The 15752-nt window shown below is 44.1% G+C and overlaps 1 long non-coding RNA gene across 1 annotated transcript; it reads left to right on the top strand.

Moving 5' to 3' along the window:
• The first annotated feature begins 11612 nt into the window (after positions 1 to 11612).
• Positions 11613 to 15382, top strand: LOC121013673 (uncharacterized). Its single transcript, XR_005782833.1, has 2 exons — positions 11613 to 11725; positions 14714 to 15382. It is a non-coding gene; the product is annotated as an uncharacterized LOC121013673 (long non-coding RNA).
• The last annotated feature ends 370 nt before the right edge of the window (positions 15383 to 15752 follow it).

Below are 15752 nucleotides of genomic sequence, written 5' to 3'. Positions count from 1 at the left end.
GGAGGGCAGAGAGAAAGGGAGACACAAAATTCCAAGCAGGCTTCAGGCTCTTAGCTGTCGGCACAGGGCCCATCACTGGGCCCATCAACTCAGGAGCAGTGAGATCATGACCTGAGCCAAAGTCGGAGGCTTAACTGACTGAACCACTCAGGTGCCCCTTTTTTTCCTTTTTTAAAATGTGGCTTGCATTAAAGGAAATTTAAATTATATACACAGCTCACATGTGAGGGTCACAATATTCTATTCGTGTGGGACGCTGCTGGTTTGTAGTTTGCAACCTAATAGTAAACACCGGAGGACTGAATTCAGTCTCTTCCTGATGGCCTTCCTTTCTCTGGTTTTGGCTGACTCTGTTACTTTAATAATTCTTCAGAGCTGGTTAGGTGACTTTTCCCTGCAAATATCAATGCCTTTAAGCACCTAAGACAAAGTTCTTAAGTCCAGCATTATATAGACTATGAAAAAAGATCCAAATAAAAGAATGCTTTTTTTGTAATGTGGAGTTTCTGACTTTCAGAAATATAAGTTCATTTGCTGCACTGGGATTTATAAGCCAACATTTAGATCAAAAAAAAAAAAAATGCCAGGAGAACAATTCTGTGACTACTTCTCAAACTGGGAACAAATGGATGGTTTGTAGACAGATGTTTACAGTGGAGTCGTGAGTCTGCTCTGTTCCAAGTCAGCCTTTCATGGGGGCTACTATGAGTTTCTAAATGTTTGTGGCATGTGTACACTTTCATACAGAGCAAAAATGTGCCAATTTCTGTACAAACACAAATAAAATGTGATGAGAGTCTCTCACATTTCAGAATTTGCAGTCAAGGAAACTTTAAAATCATAAAATCTCCCATCTCACACCAAGACAGCTGAGTATGTGCACCTAATTATAAAGGTGAGGCAGGTGTTGTGGCCCATGCTGTCCATCCTCTGATGGCTAGAAATGACTCCAAATTTCCTTAACAGCATTTTAACAATTCACCGTGAATATGTTACCCACTAATTTACTGAAATGCCTATTTTAAAAATGTGTCTGCTGTTGGGTACATTCACAGGTCACTTGCAAAACTCTAATGTGGGGCTCGAACTCACAAATTGTGATATCATGACCTGAGCTCAAATCAAGAGTCAGATGCTCAACCCACTGGAATTCGGATGCTTTCCACACCTCTGACCTCTCGTGGCTCGCCTTTGTCTCCGCATCTCTGTGTCATTTGATTTTGTTTCTCACCTTCGTAAAATTCCTCCCTGGACTTCTACGACAGGCCTGATATCATAAATTGTCCTCTAATTTTCCCTACATCTTGTTACCTCTCCAGGAAGCCAACCTCTTTTTCTTTTTTACATTGCATCGTGCCTATTTTATTTAACAAATAGCCCTTTCCTTGTACCAGGACCTGTCCCAAGCCCTTTGCAAGTATTAATTATAGCCATTAAATACAAACATTATCCCCACTTTGCACCTGGGAAAACTGAGGCTCAGCGAGGTTAAGCGACTTACCCAAGATCACAAGCTAGTAAGGGATAAAGTCGTTTCCAGTCCTAAATTAATGCATATCTCCCGGATACCTCCCCTTGGATATCTTCAAACTCCACAAATATAAAACGAAAATTCTCTGTCTCCTCCACCTGTTTGTAAGCTGGCTATCCCTCCATAATCACTCATTTTTATTGTCAGCCCTCACAAATCACTCATTTGAGTGGCCCTATTTCCCCATACGCCAGTTTTCGAGCCTTGGAGTCGTCTTGTGTGGGAAAAGCAGGAAATCTGCCTTCTGGCTCCAGCTTTTCACTAGCTGTGTGACCCAGAGCCCGTCCCCGCTGTTTGGCTGATGGAGCCTTCAGTCTTAGGATGACACCATCTCCTCGCCTCTCTCTGGACTCTGTCAATGTGTCCGCTCTCATTTCTTTCTCTTCTTTAGCTTTAGGATCTAATCACCCACCAAGTCCTGTTAGTTATTCTTCGTAAACCTCACTCCTATGTGATGTCATGGTCCTAGCCCCGCCCTCCTCAATTAATGCCTGGGTAACAGCAACGAGAAGGGTTTCATGGCCAGCCTGCCTCGAGCTTCTTTTTATTCCAATTGACCCTGACCGTGCGCTGTATTAATTTTCCAAAGATATGGCTTTCATCATGTTCTTCCCTGCTCAGTTAACTCTGGTGACTTCCCACAGCCCTACAACCAAGTGGGAGCTCTCCAACTGGTTTCTAGGCCCTCCTGGAACCAACTGTAAACCTTACCTCTCTGTCAAAGTAAGGAAGACCTCCTTGACCCGAGGCTCCTGTGCTGATGTCATTCTCCCTGCCATCTCACCTGAAGTCACAGCCAGTCTCTTCTGAGCCTTCAAAGTTTGAATGAAATTTACATCTTCCACCTCTACCCAAAGGAGTATGTCTTTCACTCTGATGGCACCTTGAACGAGCAAAAATAATGTAGGTCATCACCAAAAAACGCAACCTCGTGGAATGCGAGGGTCACAGGACTCCCAACAAAAGTGTGATCATTTGCACATCTCACTCTTTATTCCCCAAACCATTGAAGACCTCCATCAGATTTTGTTTAAATGTCACCTTCCGTGACTACCTATATTTAACTACTAAAACGCCCCCTTTCCTAGTCAAATACTTCCTAACTCTGTTTCCAACTTTTTCCCTATAGTGCTTATCACTGTCTGACATAACTTATTTACTTATGTGTATTTATTTATTTTGAAAGAGAGTGAGTGGGGCAGGGTGGGGGTACAGAGAGAGAGAGAGAGAGAGAGGGAATCCCAAGCAGGCTCTGTGCTGTCAGTGTAGAGCCCCACACAGCGCTGGGAGAGAGAGAGAGAGAGAGAGAGAGAGAGAGAGAGAGAGAGAGAATCCCAAGCAGGCTCTGTGCTGTCAGTGTAGAGCCCCACACAGCGCTGCATCTCGCAGTGTGAGATCACAACCTGAGCTGAAATCAAGAGTCCGATGCTCAACCAACTGAGCCCCCCAGGCACCCCTAATTTATTTATTTGTGTATATTATCTCTCATGCTTCTAGCATATACTTCTGTAAGTGCTGAGATTTTTGTTGTATTCCCTGCTCAACTTCTGTTTCCTGGAATAATGCCTGACACATAGTAAGTGTTCAACAAGTACTCGAATAAAGGAATGAAGAGCTGACCCAGTATTGGACACAGAGCATCCATTCAATAAATATTTGTTAAAGTGAACTTGAGTTGGAGTTTCATGTGTCTTTCAGAAGGGAGTGAGCGTCTCTTTTATTCTCTTGAGTGTTTAAGCTGTGCCTTTGTATGAACATCTTCCAGTCTGTTTTGTGTTTATTTCTTGGGTTGAGAAATGAACAGCATACAGATTACTACTAGCAAGTAGATATTTGTCTTGTTGTCTCATGATTGAAGACAGATAGAGAAAGATGTGTGTGCTGGCATTTAAAGCCAGCCGCAGCTCAGACACTAGAATTGGAGTTCCTGATTTTCTCTACCTCATTCCTTATATTGTCACAAGAAATCCATAAATGTGAAAAGAATAAAGAATAAGAAACTTTTCCCTTAATAATGATCATGGTGAGGGGCGCTTGGGTGGCTCAGTCGGTTGAGCGTCTGATTTCAGCTTGGGTCATGATCTCACAGTTCGTGTGTTCGGGCCCCGCATCTGGCTCTGTGCTGACAACTCAGAGCCTGGAACCTGCTTCAGATTCTGTGTCTCCCTCTCTCTGTCCCTCCCCTGCTCACATTCTGTCTCTCTCTCTCAAAAATAAATAACATTTAAAAAAAATTTAATTTAGGATTTAGATCATATTCCAATGTACAATGCTATTTCATTTTCAATAGGAATATTTCATACCATAGCAGTTTTTTAACTAGAAGGACCTTGGATTAATTCATGAATTAATTAATTCTCTCACTATCATTTATGTGCCTTTTATTCAGTCGCCAAACATTTACCAGATGGTAACCATATGTCAGGCTCTGAACTAAGGGATACTAGGGGCAAAACAATGAACAATATTTGCTCCCTGACTTCGCAGAACTCATGGACTAGGAACGAGATGCGTTACAAAGGAAAATTAGAAGCTTGAGTTCCGGGTGACAATGCAGGATGGTTTTGCTGCACAAAACTCTTGCGAGTGAGGAAACACAGAGAGGAAGTGATTTATTATCGTGAAGAGGGTGTTGGCAGACAGACTGACACTGAGGAACAATGACTTTACCGACCCATTGACATGGGAACTGGGTCTTAACCAACAAGGAAGCATTTGCCAGGCAGAGAAACGCGTTCAGGATATCCCAGGCACAGGGAGCACTGTGCACAAAACAGGGAGCCCAGAGATTCCACAGTCCATCCCAGGAATTAAAAGTACAATGGGAGGGGTGCCTGGGTGGCTCAGTCGGTTAAGCATCTGACTTTTGATCTCAGATCAGGTCTTGATCTCAGGATCCTGAGTATGAGCCCCTCCCAACCCCCACCCCACCCCACCTGGGGCACCACACTGGGTTGGAGCCTACTTAAAAAAAAAAAAGACAGTGGTGGGGCGCCCGGATGGCTCAGTCGGTTAAACATCTGACTTCGGCTCAGGTCATGATCTCACGGTTCATGAGTTCGAGCCCCACATCAAGCTCTGTGCTGACAGCTCAGAGCCTGGAGCCTGCTTCGGATTCTATGTCTCCTTCTTTCTCTGCCCCTCTTCAGTTCACACTCTGTCTCTCTCTCTCTCTCTCTCTCTCTCTCTCTCTCTCAAAAATAAATAAACAATAAAAATTGAACCCACCCCCCCCCCCCACACACACACACTGGGAGCCCGGGGTTCGGAGTGAAGTGGTGAGAAAAGAAGCCGTGAAGGTGGGCAGGGCCTGAATACAATGATCCTGTCAAAGAATGCAGACTTGATCCTATCAAAGTGGTGGCTGTTTCTGTATCTAGGTCATTGCCTCTTGGGGGATGCCTCTTGCTACCTGGAGACCCACCATGAGGGCGGTCCCACAGAGTATGGGCACAGCGTGATGAGGATAATGCCCACTAGATCTGGCGTTGCCAACCCCACCTTCCTCAACCCGAGTCCACACACGGGACCCTGATGAAGAAATACGCAGTTCTTCACAAAAGGATTTAGGCAATTTTCTCAAAGTCGTATGGCATAGAGAGAGGGAGGATTTATGGGGGACAGAAAGCCAAGACTGGTCCTCTGGTCTGGTGCCTTCTGCCTCTCATTGGAATGCTTCCCGCGGGGATGGTCACCGCCTCATTCCTGACCTCAGCTCTCTCCTTGACTTCCCTCAGGCCCCTCCGTGCACCCATTTCCCTGTCAAACTACTATCATCTCCCTAAAGAAAAGATCCACTACCTATCCCTTGGCTTGTTTTGCCTGGACAATTTTCCAGGCACCTACTGAAGTGTTGTACTTTCCACCTTGTGTCTGCTGTGTCTCCAGAGGGGAAGTTGGACTCTGATCCATGCTTGAATGGATGCAGCGGTAGGCTTCTACGCCAGCTGCGGTCGGCACTCGTCACATGGAAAATGTGGCTAACAGTGGTACCTCTTTCCAGAACTGTTATAGAGTAAATAATGGAAAACTCTTCTAGTAAGTGATGTCATGATTCCTGCTCTGACCATGATCTGAAATATCTATAGCAACAAGTCACTAAAGGTCCAAATAAAAAGTAGCTTAATCTCTAAGTGTATTGCCCAAGTGAACCAGAGGCAGGTGGTCTGAGCCTAGGACAGCAACTCCACAACGCCACCAAGCACCCAATCCCCTTAGGACCTCGTGATCACAAGGTAGCTCCCATGACTCCGAGCACAGTGCTCTCTCTGCGTGAGGCGCTGTCTTTCCCAGAAGTTGTCCAGGAAACCTGCCTTTAGAACCCATGGTCTAGACAGGAGTCTGGCTCTTCCCCTCAGCTGCAAGGGAGGCTGGGAAAAAATACCTGGAGGCAGGAGTGAGTAATCTTGTTTGGCTCAGCCTGCTCTGATTCGTTCTCCGGAGCTGCCAAAACCAAACAGGGACAAAGGGGACAAAGAATAGTTGTTGGGTAGGCAGTGAACGGAGTCTGCCATACTCAAGGCACTGAGAAGGTAAGTAAGATAGTGCACAGAAAGCATACTACGGTGCAGCCAGTATCCTCTCAGAGCATGGGGGCTGTGATTTGATTAGTATTTGATATCTGTGCTGCTTTAAAGCCATATAAATAGTCTTTTACATGGTTACTATTATTTCTCATAACAGATTCCCAGAAGTGGAATTTATTAGAGCAAGAAAAAGTAAATTCTATGAAGAATATTACAGGAGCCATTGGCGAAGTCTGCATCTTGACTGTGTATTTGATAACACCATTGTAATCAAAGTTACATTTTCTAAATTTGATACTTACACCATGGTTGTATCAGAGCGTGTCGTAATTCTTAGGGGATACACACTCAAGTTTTTAGGGTAGAGCAGAACAGTATGATGTCTGCAACTAATTCTCAGACGCTCGTCAACGATGACGATGACAACGGTGGTATTAATAACATTAAAATAAGGTTATAAATAATAATGAAAATAAAACAGTTGATCAGTCAAGAAGATTATGCATAGATTCCTGCTCTGACATCGGAAATCTTTTCAAAATGAAAGGTTAAAGATAAAAAAAAACAAAAAATTACAAACACGATTTTGACTTTGGTTAGTTGGTACCAGTTTACAAGCAATGTTTAAAAGACTTTCGTTGGGGCGCCTGGGTGGCGCAGTCGGTTAAGCGTCCGACTTCAGCCAGGTCACGATCTCGCGGTCCGTGAGTTCGAGCCCCGCGTCGGGCTCTGGGCTGATGGCTCAGAGCCTGGAGCCTGTTTCTGATTCTGTGTCTCCCTCTCTCTTTGCCCCTCCCCCGTTCATGCTCTGTCTCTCTCTGTCCCAAAAATAAATAAATGTTGAAAAAAAAATTAAAAAAAATAAAAATAAAAAAAATAAAAGACTTTCGTTTTGGGGGCACCTGGGCGGCTCAGTCGGTTAAATGTCTGACTTCGGCTCAGGTCGTGATCTCGTGGTTTGTGGGTTTGAGCCCTGCGTCGGGCTCTGTGCTGACAGCTCAGAGCCTGGAGCCTGCTTTAAAATCTGTATCTCCCTCTCTCTCTGCCCCTCCCCTGGCTTGTGTTCCCTCTCTCTCTCTCTCTCTCTCTCAAAATAAATAAATATTAAAAAAGAAAAAAAAATTTAAAGACTTTCATTTTACCTTCATTTATACTAGCATTTATTTTTAGTTTTTCCAAGTTTACTAGCCTAGAAATACATTTTAAAATGTTTTATTTGCGTGCTTATTAGTTAGATGAGTTGGGTATTTTTCTCTGTTATTTTACTACATGGTTGTGTGTGCTATTTTACTACGTGTGTGTGGGCATGTGTGTATCTGTTTATATCTTGTCCCACTTGTCTGCTAAGATCTTAGCGTTGGGACGCCTGGGTGGCTCAGTCAGTGAAGCATCAGATGCTTGGTTTCAGCTCAGGTCATGATCTCATGGTTGGGGAGTTGGAGCCCCGCAAAGGGCTCTGCACTGACAGCATGGAGCCTGCTTGAGATTCTCTCTCTCCCTCTCTCTCTGACCCTCCCCCACTCGCTCTCTCTGTCTCTCCCTCAAAATAAAGAAACTTAAAAAAAAAATCTTAACATTTTTCTCATTGCTTGTATTCACCCTTTAAGAAATAGGTTTGCAAAGCAGAGTATTTTGCTTTAAGTAACTCTGGTCTCCATAAATATCTTCATCCATTCGGGGAAGAACTGAAACCGGACAGGTTTATAGAACATTTAGAAAATTTGTTGGCCCCTGACAAGTGCCAGCATCAGACCAAAGCTTATACGAATTTTTGAAAAGCTTTTTTTCCCATTTCGTTGATCTCCAATATCCTCCCAGTTGATTTCACTCCACCCATTCCCCCCCCCCCTCAGCCCCCGTATCGCCATAACAATTTAGGTACTATGACAAGCACTGGGACATTTTCAGAAGAGGGAAAAGCAGTCTGTGTGGTGGTTCTTAGGAGAGACTTGCCTGACTCAGTGTCCCCTGGTCCTTACACACATCTGACTGGGCACGGCCACAGACAAGAGGTTGTATCATGCCACAATTTGTGTGATCTCTGTGATTCTCATAACGGCATCACTATGTGGTGCTAAGACATAGAATAAGGATGCTAGATTCAGGTGACCTGACTGCCATGTCCCCAAACCTACGGCCCATCCCCGAGCAATCTGTGTCTTTTTTTTTTTTGAACGTTTATTTATTATTGAGAGACAGAGAGAGACAGAGCATGAGCAGGGAAGAGGCAGTGAGAGAGAGGGAGACACAGAATCCGAAGCAGGCTCCAGGCTCTGAGCTGTCAGCACAGACCCCCACGCGGTGCCCGAACTCACAGACCGAGAGATCATGACCTGAGCCGAAGTCGGACTCCTAACCAACTGAGCCACCCAGGCGCCCCAATCTGTGTCTTTTAAGACAGAAGTTCTCATGCTTTGGGAGTGTCAGAATTACGTAGAGAGGTAAGAACAAACACAGAGTCCCAAACTTACGGAAGTAGGATGAGGCGTAGACCTCTATAAGTCTGCCAAGTTCTCCAGGTGATTCTGTTCCATACCAAAGTCTGAGAACCGTTGCTTGCGAGCTGTCAAATAAAAGGAAACTATCCTTAAAAGTGTAAGATTAAAAACTTGTATCAGCTGGAGGTTTAGCTTGGATTAAGTGGTGAGAGGAACCGCTGGGCGCAATGGCAAATAAAATAACCTGTATGGGCAGGCATACCATGAATTTAGGATCCTGAAACAGTTCTCTTTCTAGGCCTAGATCATGGTTCAGCAATCAGCTTAAAAAAAAAAAAAAAAAAAAAAACACCTGAGTATACTAAAGTAAATGCCCATGTAACCCATACTGTGACCGTATGACTGGTGGATGGAGACAAAACCCATCTTTTCTATGGTTTCCCTCTGCATTCAGTGGGGCTAACCCTTGCCCATCCCCCATGGGAGTATGGCAGGTCCCATGACTTTTCTCTTTCTCCAAGGTACAAGTCCTTAAGCGCAAACATAGTTTCAAGTCTGAGACCGGAAAGCTCCCCCTTATCTATGATGACGAATCTTCCCCCCAGCCGGAGTGGGCTTGGGGCCAGCAGCCTGCAGTGGCGAAGAGGGGGAAGAATGCATGGTCGGCTTCTTGTCTTCTCTTGGTGCCACTGCTCATTTCTTCTCCTCCTCCAGCTGGCCAGCCAGTTTCCGACCTCTTCGGGTTGAATGAATACTCAGATGTAAGAAAGCTCCAGTAATTCCCTACTGGCTATGTACCCAATGAAAACAAAACCACGAATTCAAAAAGATACATGCACCTCTATGTTTATTGAAGCATCATTTATAATAACCAAGATATGGCAGCAACCCAAGTGTCCATCGATAGACGAACAGACAAAGAAGATGGGATATGTGCTATCTACAAGATATACATCCGGTGGAATGTTATTCAACCGGAAACAAGAATGAGATCTTGTCGTTTGCGACAACATGGATGGACCTGGAGGGCATTACGCTAAGTGAAATAAATCAGACAGAGAAAGACAAATATGATATGATTTCACTTATACGTAAAATCTAAAAAATAACACGAAGAAACAAACGAACAAGCGACTCTTAAATACAGCAAACAAACTGGGGGTTGCCAGAGGTAAGAGACGGTGGTGGGGAGCCTGGCAAAAAAAATAGATGAAGAGGATAAAGAGGCACAAACTTCCAGTTATAAAACCACCAATTACAGAGATGAAAAGTACAGCACAGGGGAAAGAGACAATAATCTCGCAGCCATGTTGCCTGGTGACTACACCGGGGCAGGGAGCATTGGGTAATGTATGGAACTGCCAATTCAATACGTTGCAGCCCTGAAACTCAGATAACATTGCATGTCAACTATACCTAAACATTTTTGGAAAAAACGCTCTTAGAGAACTGCAGAACGGGTACTGTTATAAGCTGGCTTTGCATTTTCTGTGCCTGACAGTTATCCCAAAGCTGCCTCTTTATGTGGGGTTTCTTAGGTCTTCTGGAAGATTTCCTGGAGATTTCCCTCCTATAGGTCATTTCACTTGTTTCATGCACCTGTGTTCCCACTGTTCTCTTGTGACTCGTTTGTGACCGCTTCCACTTTCCGGCCGTTAGTGTCCTCTGCTCTCCAAGCGACCCCATGACCAGGACCCTGAATGACCTTTAGCTGGATCTCTCCCCTGTGACCTACCATCTGATCCATTGAATGTGCTCATAAGTAATCCTGGCTGATCCCAACACAACCTTCACCTTGGTGGCCCGGGCCGCTTTCACCATCCTTGGTCAGGAGTCAGGCTGCATCCTTGAGTCTCCCTGATGCAGGAAAATTGTCATTTCAGAGTCTCTGAGAGGTGTTGTAGAAGCCTGGGAAGGAAGTGGCAGTCCTTTCTCATTTCCATTCCACACCTGTAACCAGAAATGGAAGCTCTCCTCGGGAAAATCCTCTCCAGAATAATCTCTTCAAAACTCCTGTAGGATCGAAGAGCCCTGGAAATGGCTCTCGGGGTTTCCTGGGTCAATTCTGCATATGGTGATCTGGTTTTGGAATATCGTATTTGTTGCATGTGATCGTCCCGGCGAAACTTACGTTTTAACATTATTTTCCTATAGTTTTAGATATCCTACCATAAGCCGCATTTAGGGAGGCCATAGTTCAGGACGATCTTTTTCCTAGATCAGGTGCTCTTGGAGACAGGAAGAGATGGTTGGAAAATGGTACAGTTGATGCTTTACTTTAGTAGACATTGTTTTCAGTGTAGAATATACATGGAGAGGAGTACACGATGATGACGGCCCAGCTCCATGAACTTAACAAAGTAAACACGCCCACGTAACAAGCACTCAGATCCAGATAGAGAACATTACCAGCTTCCAGAAGCCCCCTTTCCCATCTGAATTCTCCCAGAGTAATTAATATCCTAAATATAGGTCCAATTTTTTTCCTGCTTTTGAAGTTTATAGAAGTAGAATCTTTTTTGTCTAGGCAACATTATGTTTGTGAAATTCACTCCTATTTCTACCTTTATTTTTTTTAATTTTTTAATCTTTATTTATTTTTGAGAGAGAGACAGAGTGTGAGCAGGGGAGGAGCAGACAGAGAGGGAGACACAGAATCCGAACGAAGCAGGCTCCAGGCCCGGAGCTGTCAGCACAGAGCCCAACACGAGGCTGGAACTCACGAACCGTGAGATCATGACCTGAGCCAAAGTCGGACGCTCAACCGACTGAGCCACCCAGGTGCCCCTCCTATTTCTACCTTTAGTTGGAGATCATCCGTCTCCTTACTGTGTGGCCGTGGTATGAATATACCTGGACGGTTAATATTTGATCAGTAAATCTCTTCGTTAAGGGTAGCTCAACATCGACCACATCCTCCCCAGACCTTCTCCGATTCCAGCCTGCATCCACAGGACTCTTGAGTCACCCCAATGACTTGCCTTGGGTGTCAGGATAAAGCAGTTAAACTCCTGCAATCTTTTCAAAACCATTTACAAGGTTAGGATCTTTCAAGGAGAAGTTTATTATTTATTCCTATTCTTGACATTCTCTCCCATCCATCTGCCCTTTTCACTTGGGTGATTTAGGACCATAGAATGTTTGAACTGGATACAAACACATCTCCTGAGAAACATTTCGCAGAAATTCTGATAGCAGCTGTATGAGTTTCTGTTTCCTCCGAAATTAAGGTAAGAAGTTTTATCACATGAAAACTTGAAACAGTTCCATTCATAATAACACATGAAGATCAAAAATAGTTCTTGGAGTTATTTCTTGCGTTGTGCTTTGTAATTATGTAGTGAAATTTTTTTCAATTAAAGTTAAAGGCTTCAGGGGCGCCGGGGTGGCTCAGGTCATGATCTCAGATTTGTGAGTTCCGGCCCCGCATCGGGCTCTGTGCTGATGGCTCAGAGCCTGGAGCCTCCTTCAGATTCTGTGTCTCCTCCTCTCTCTGCCCTTCCCCAGCTGGTGCTCTCTCTCTCTCACTGAAAAATAAATAAACACACACACACACAAATTTTTTTTAAAGTGAAAGGCTTCAGAGCATGATATATTTTTATCAAGGATAAGATGACTTTTGAGTTTATTTAAATAAAAATTCACATTTTAAAATTGTAGTGAAATTCAGTCAGTATTTTGAAAACCTGTCAGGGTTCACATCACGGATTAATGTCAACACTTCGGTTGAAAATGTTGAAGTGAAAATAGTGTCTATGCTCTGAATAATGAACGAAAAGCACTAAAGACTTGTGTTCATGAAATTCTGTTCGACAAATGTTAAAATATCATTAGAACATCATTTTAAATTAGACTTTTGTTTTCATTCAGACGGGGGTGTATACATAACTTTATTCATTATTTGTTCATTCAACAAAATATCTAAGGAGCACCTGCTATGTATCAGGCATTGCATTAGGTCATAGACATGTCACAGGAATGAGGTGAATATTGCCACTGTCCTCGGGAGTCTGTAGTTTAGTGTAGTTGAGAGACAGATAAGTAAACTGTTTATGAACATGGTAACCACGGCTTGTACATGTGCTATAGGATTCTGTATGTGTAATAGGAGTACGTGAAAAGCACCAAATAAATCTTTGGTAGGTCATGAAATCCCCAAAGGAGTGATATACCTAAGGTAGGTGGCCAGATACAGGTTAGATAGGAAGGTAGTGTAGACATTCACAAAGACTGAAGCAGCTGGTTGCCATGAACTGTCGTAGGACATAGAGTGTAAACATTGAATTGAAAAGGAGAGGTGAACATAATTACATCAGCTGGGGACATGAAAATAACCACTCAAAAAGCCCAGAAAGAAAGAATCATTAAGACAGCATAGTAGAGTAGAAATCAGTCAGGGGGTGCCTGGATAGCTCAGTCTATTAAGTGTCTGACTTTTGGTTTTGGCTCAGGGCATGATCTCACGGTCGGTGAGTTTGAGCCCCACGTCAGGCTTTGTGCTCACAGCACAGAACCTGCTTGGGATTCTCTCTACCTCCCTCTCTGCTCCCCACCTTCTCTCTAAAAATAAATAAATAAATGAATAAATGAATAAATGAATAAATGAATAAATAAATAAACATTAAAAACAAAAAAGAAATGGGTCAGGAGTCAGGCCAACTTGGATTCAAACCCTAGCTTCACCACTTAACAGACATGTGAAATTGAACAAATCCTTTAACTTTTCAGGGTGATTGTTTCCCACTGTATAAAATGGGAACAACAGCATGGACACTGTAGGACATTACAGGAAATTATAGGGAGGGTTAAATGAAATAATGACCATGAAAGTGTCTAACCCAGTTCCTAGCACATACTGAGCGCTCAAAATTTGGAGGCTTTCGGGGCGCCCAGGTGGCTCAGTCTGTTAAGCACCTGACTCTCAGTTTCAGCTCAAGTCATGGTCTCACGGTTTTATGAGTTCAAGCCCCCCATTGGGCTCTGTGCTGGCAGGGCGGAACCTGCCTGGGATTCTCTCTCTCCCCTCCCCTACTCACACAGTCTCTGTCTCTCTCGAAATAAATAAACTTAAAAAAAAAATTTTTTTTTTAATTGGAGGCTTTGTTATTCTGGAAGAAAATCAGGAGTTAGGGGGAGGGTCAGTATTCAAAGACCAAAGCTAGGAAGATACAAAGAGTTTTACAAGATCCGTTTGGCTAGGGTTAAAGCTACTAGCAATTAGTTTCCTTTTCCATTGACGAGTGAACCAGAAAAGTGAATGAACTTGTGGTTGCTCAGATAAAAGAACGAGTCAGAGTAGTAATTTATGTTCCACGGACACAGTTGGCCAACGGGAAAATTATAAAGCAGGTCTGGTTGTTTTCAAACACTCCTGAGCGAGCTTTGAGTTGGGAAGATGCAGAGTGGACTTCTGAGTAGGGAGATCAGTTGGATATTCGTTCTTTACTTTGGTTTTCTTCTGAAACCTAATAAAATGACAGTAAAGGAATCATTATTTTCAGGCAGAAACCCACAGTGGAAATGATACTAAGAGGGAAGACAAAACAATAAGATTTAGTAATTTAGAAGCCGTACAGACAAGAGGTATCTTATTAAGTTTTTAAACGTTTATTTGTTTTTGAGAGACAGAGGCAGACAGATCCTAGGCAGGGGAGGGGCAGAGAGGCAGGGAGACACAGAATCTGAAGCAGGCTCCAGGCTCTGAGCTGTCAGTGCAGAGCCTGACGCAGGGCTCGAACTCACGAACTGCGAGATCATGACCTGAGCTGAAGTCAGTCGCTTAACCGATTGAGCCACCCAGGCACCCCAAGAGGTGTCTTATGAGACCTGAGAAAGCTGACCCCTACACCTTTTTTCTGGAAAAAGCTAGGGAGTGCCTGGTTGTATCGCAGACCTCCCAAAAGGTGTGGGAATGTCACTACTTTTGGAAATGCGTATAAAGTGGGATTAAAAATGGGAAGTTTGGTTTGTGAGTGTTTAAGAAGCAGTTAGATCGCTACATGCCCTATCCAACACCGTAGAGCCAGGTAACTGCCCTCTCCCGGCCTCGCAGAGACCGGATAAGGTCAACCGAGACAATCACTTTCTAGGGAACACTTGGCACATTTGGGGACAGGATTCAACACTGTAAACAGAAGGATGGTGTTTTCTGTGAACATTTATGGAAACATTGGTAACCAAGTAAAAGCCGAGCTCTTTTGCCTCCATTTTGATTCCAGAATGCTGGAGATTGGCATGTCGTCTGGGGTATCTGACCGAATGGAGAGGGAAGACACAATGTTACTGCCATCAAGAGCACCATAATCAAATGGCCCAGCCAGAGCACCTGAAACTGAAGACGGCAGTCAAGGAGGCTCACCCATGGGACCACAATTTCCCAGAAAGTTTTTCAGAACCTCACTGGTAACTTTGAACAGATAACCGAAAATTATCAGACATGTAAGGAAAACCACCAACACCAACAGTTTGCATTTGTGGATGCAAAATGAACAAATCTTTTGGAATCTCTAAAAAGACACAAAGAGTTTCATTCGAGCTCAAGTTGGGGGGACTGCCCGGGAAACTTGCTCTTCACAGGGAAAAAAGTGCTCAGGAGAGTGAAAAGTTTTACAGGGTTGTATGCTTTTTCACATTTTGTGAAAGGTCAGAAGGTTGTAAGTTAACATATAGGCAGGAATCGCAAGATTTAATGTCAAGGGGGTAGGGGCACTGATGGATATCTTAAGGACAAGACGGTTTTCCTGTATGTACTTGTTTGCAAGGCAGACCTACGATGTCTGCTTGGCGGGCCATAAGGCACGCTTTTGGTTTAAACAAAGCTTATGTACGTCACACTGACTTAGAAAGAAATCTAAATGCCTTCCTTTATAAATCAGGCCTTTATGAGAGCTTTAGTGAGGGTTTTATTTTTTCTCATCAGGGTGGAAACCGGGGTGCCTGCGTGGCTTAGTCAGTTAAGCATCTGACTTCGGCTCATGTCATGAGTTCGAGCCCCACTTGGGGTGAACATGAGCCCCGGGTGAGCCCCGCTTCTCACTTTCCCTCTCCCCCTATCTCCCTCTCTCTCTTTCTTTTTTTTTAATTTTTTTTTCAACGTTTTTATTTATTTTTGGGACAGAGAGAGACAGAGCATGAACGGGGGGAGGGGCAGAGAGAGAGGGAGACACAGAATCGGAAACAGGCTCCAGGCTCCGAGCCATCAGCCCAGAGCCCGACGCGGGGCTCGAACTCACGGACCGCGAGATCGTGACCTGGCTG

The sequence above is a fragment of the Herpailurus yagouaroundi genome, unplaced genomic scaffold (genome assembly GCF_014898765.1).
Source record: "Herpailurus yagouaroundi ecotype Mexico unplaced genomic scaffold, PumYag 199, whole genome shotgun sequence".
In the NCBI taxonomy this organism is placed as follows: Eukaryota; Metazoa; Chordata; class Mammalia; order Carnivora; family Felidae; genus Herpailurus; species Herpailurus yagouaroundi.
Note: the sequence above shows the minus strand (reverse complement) of the source record. Positions and strands in the feature narration are given on the sequence as shown.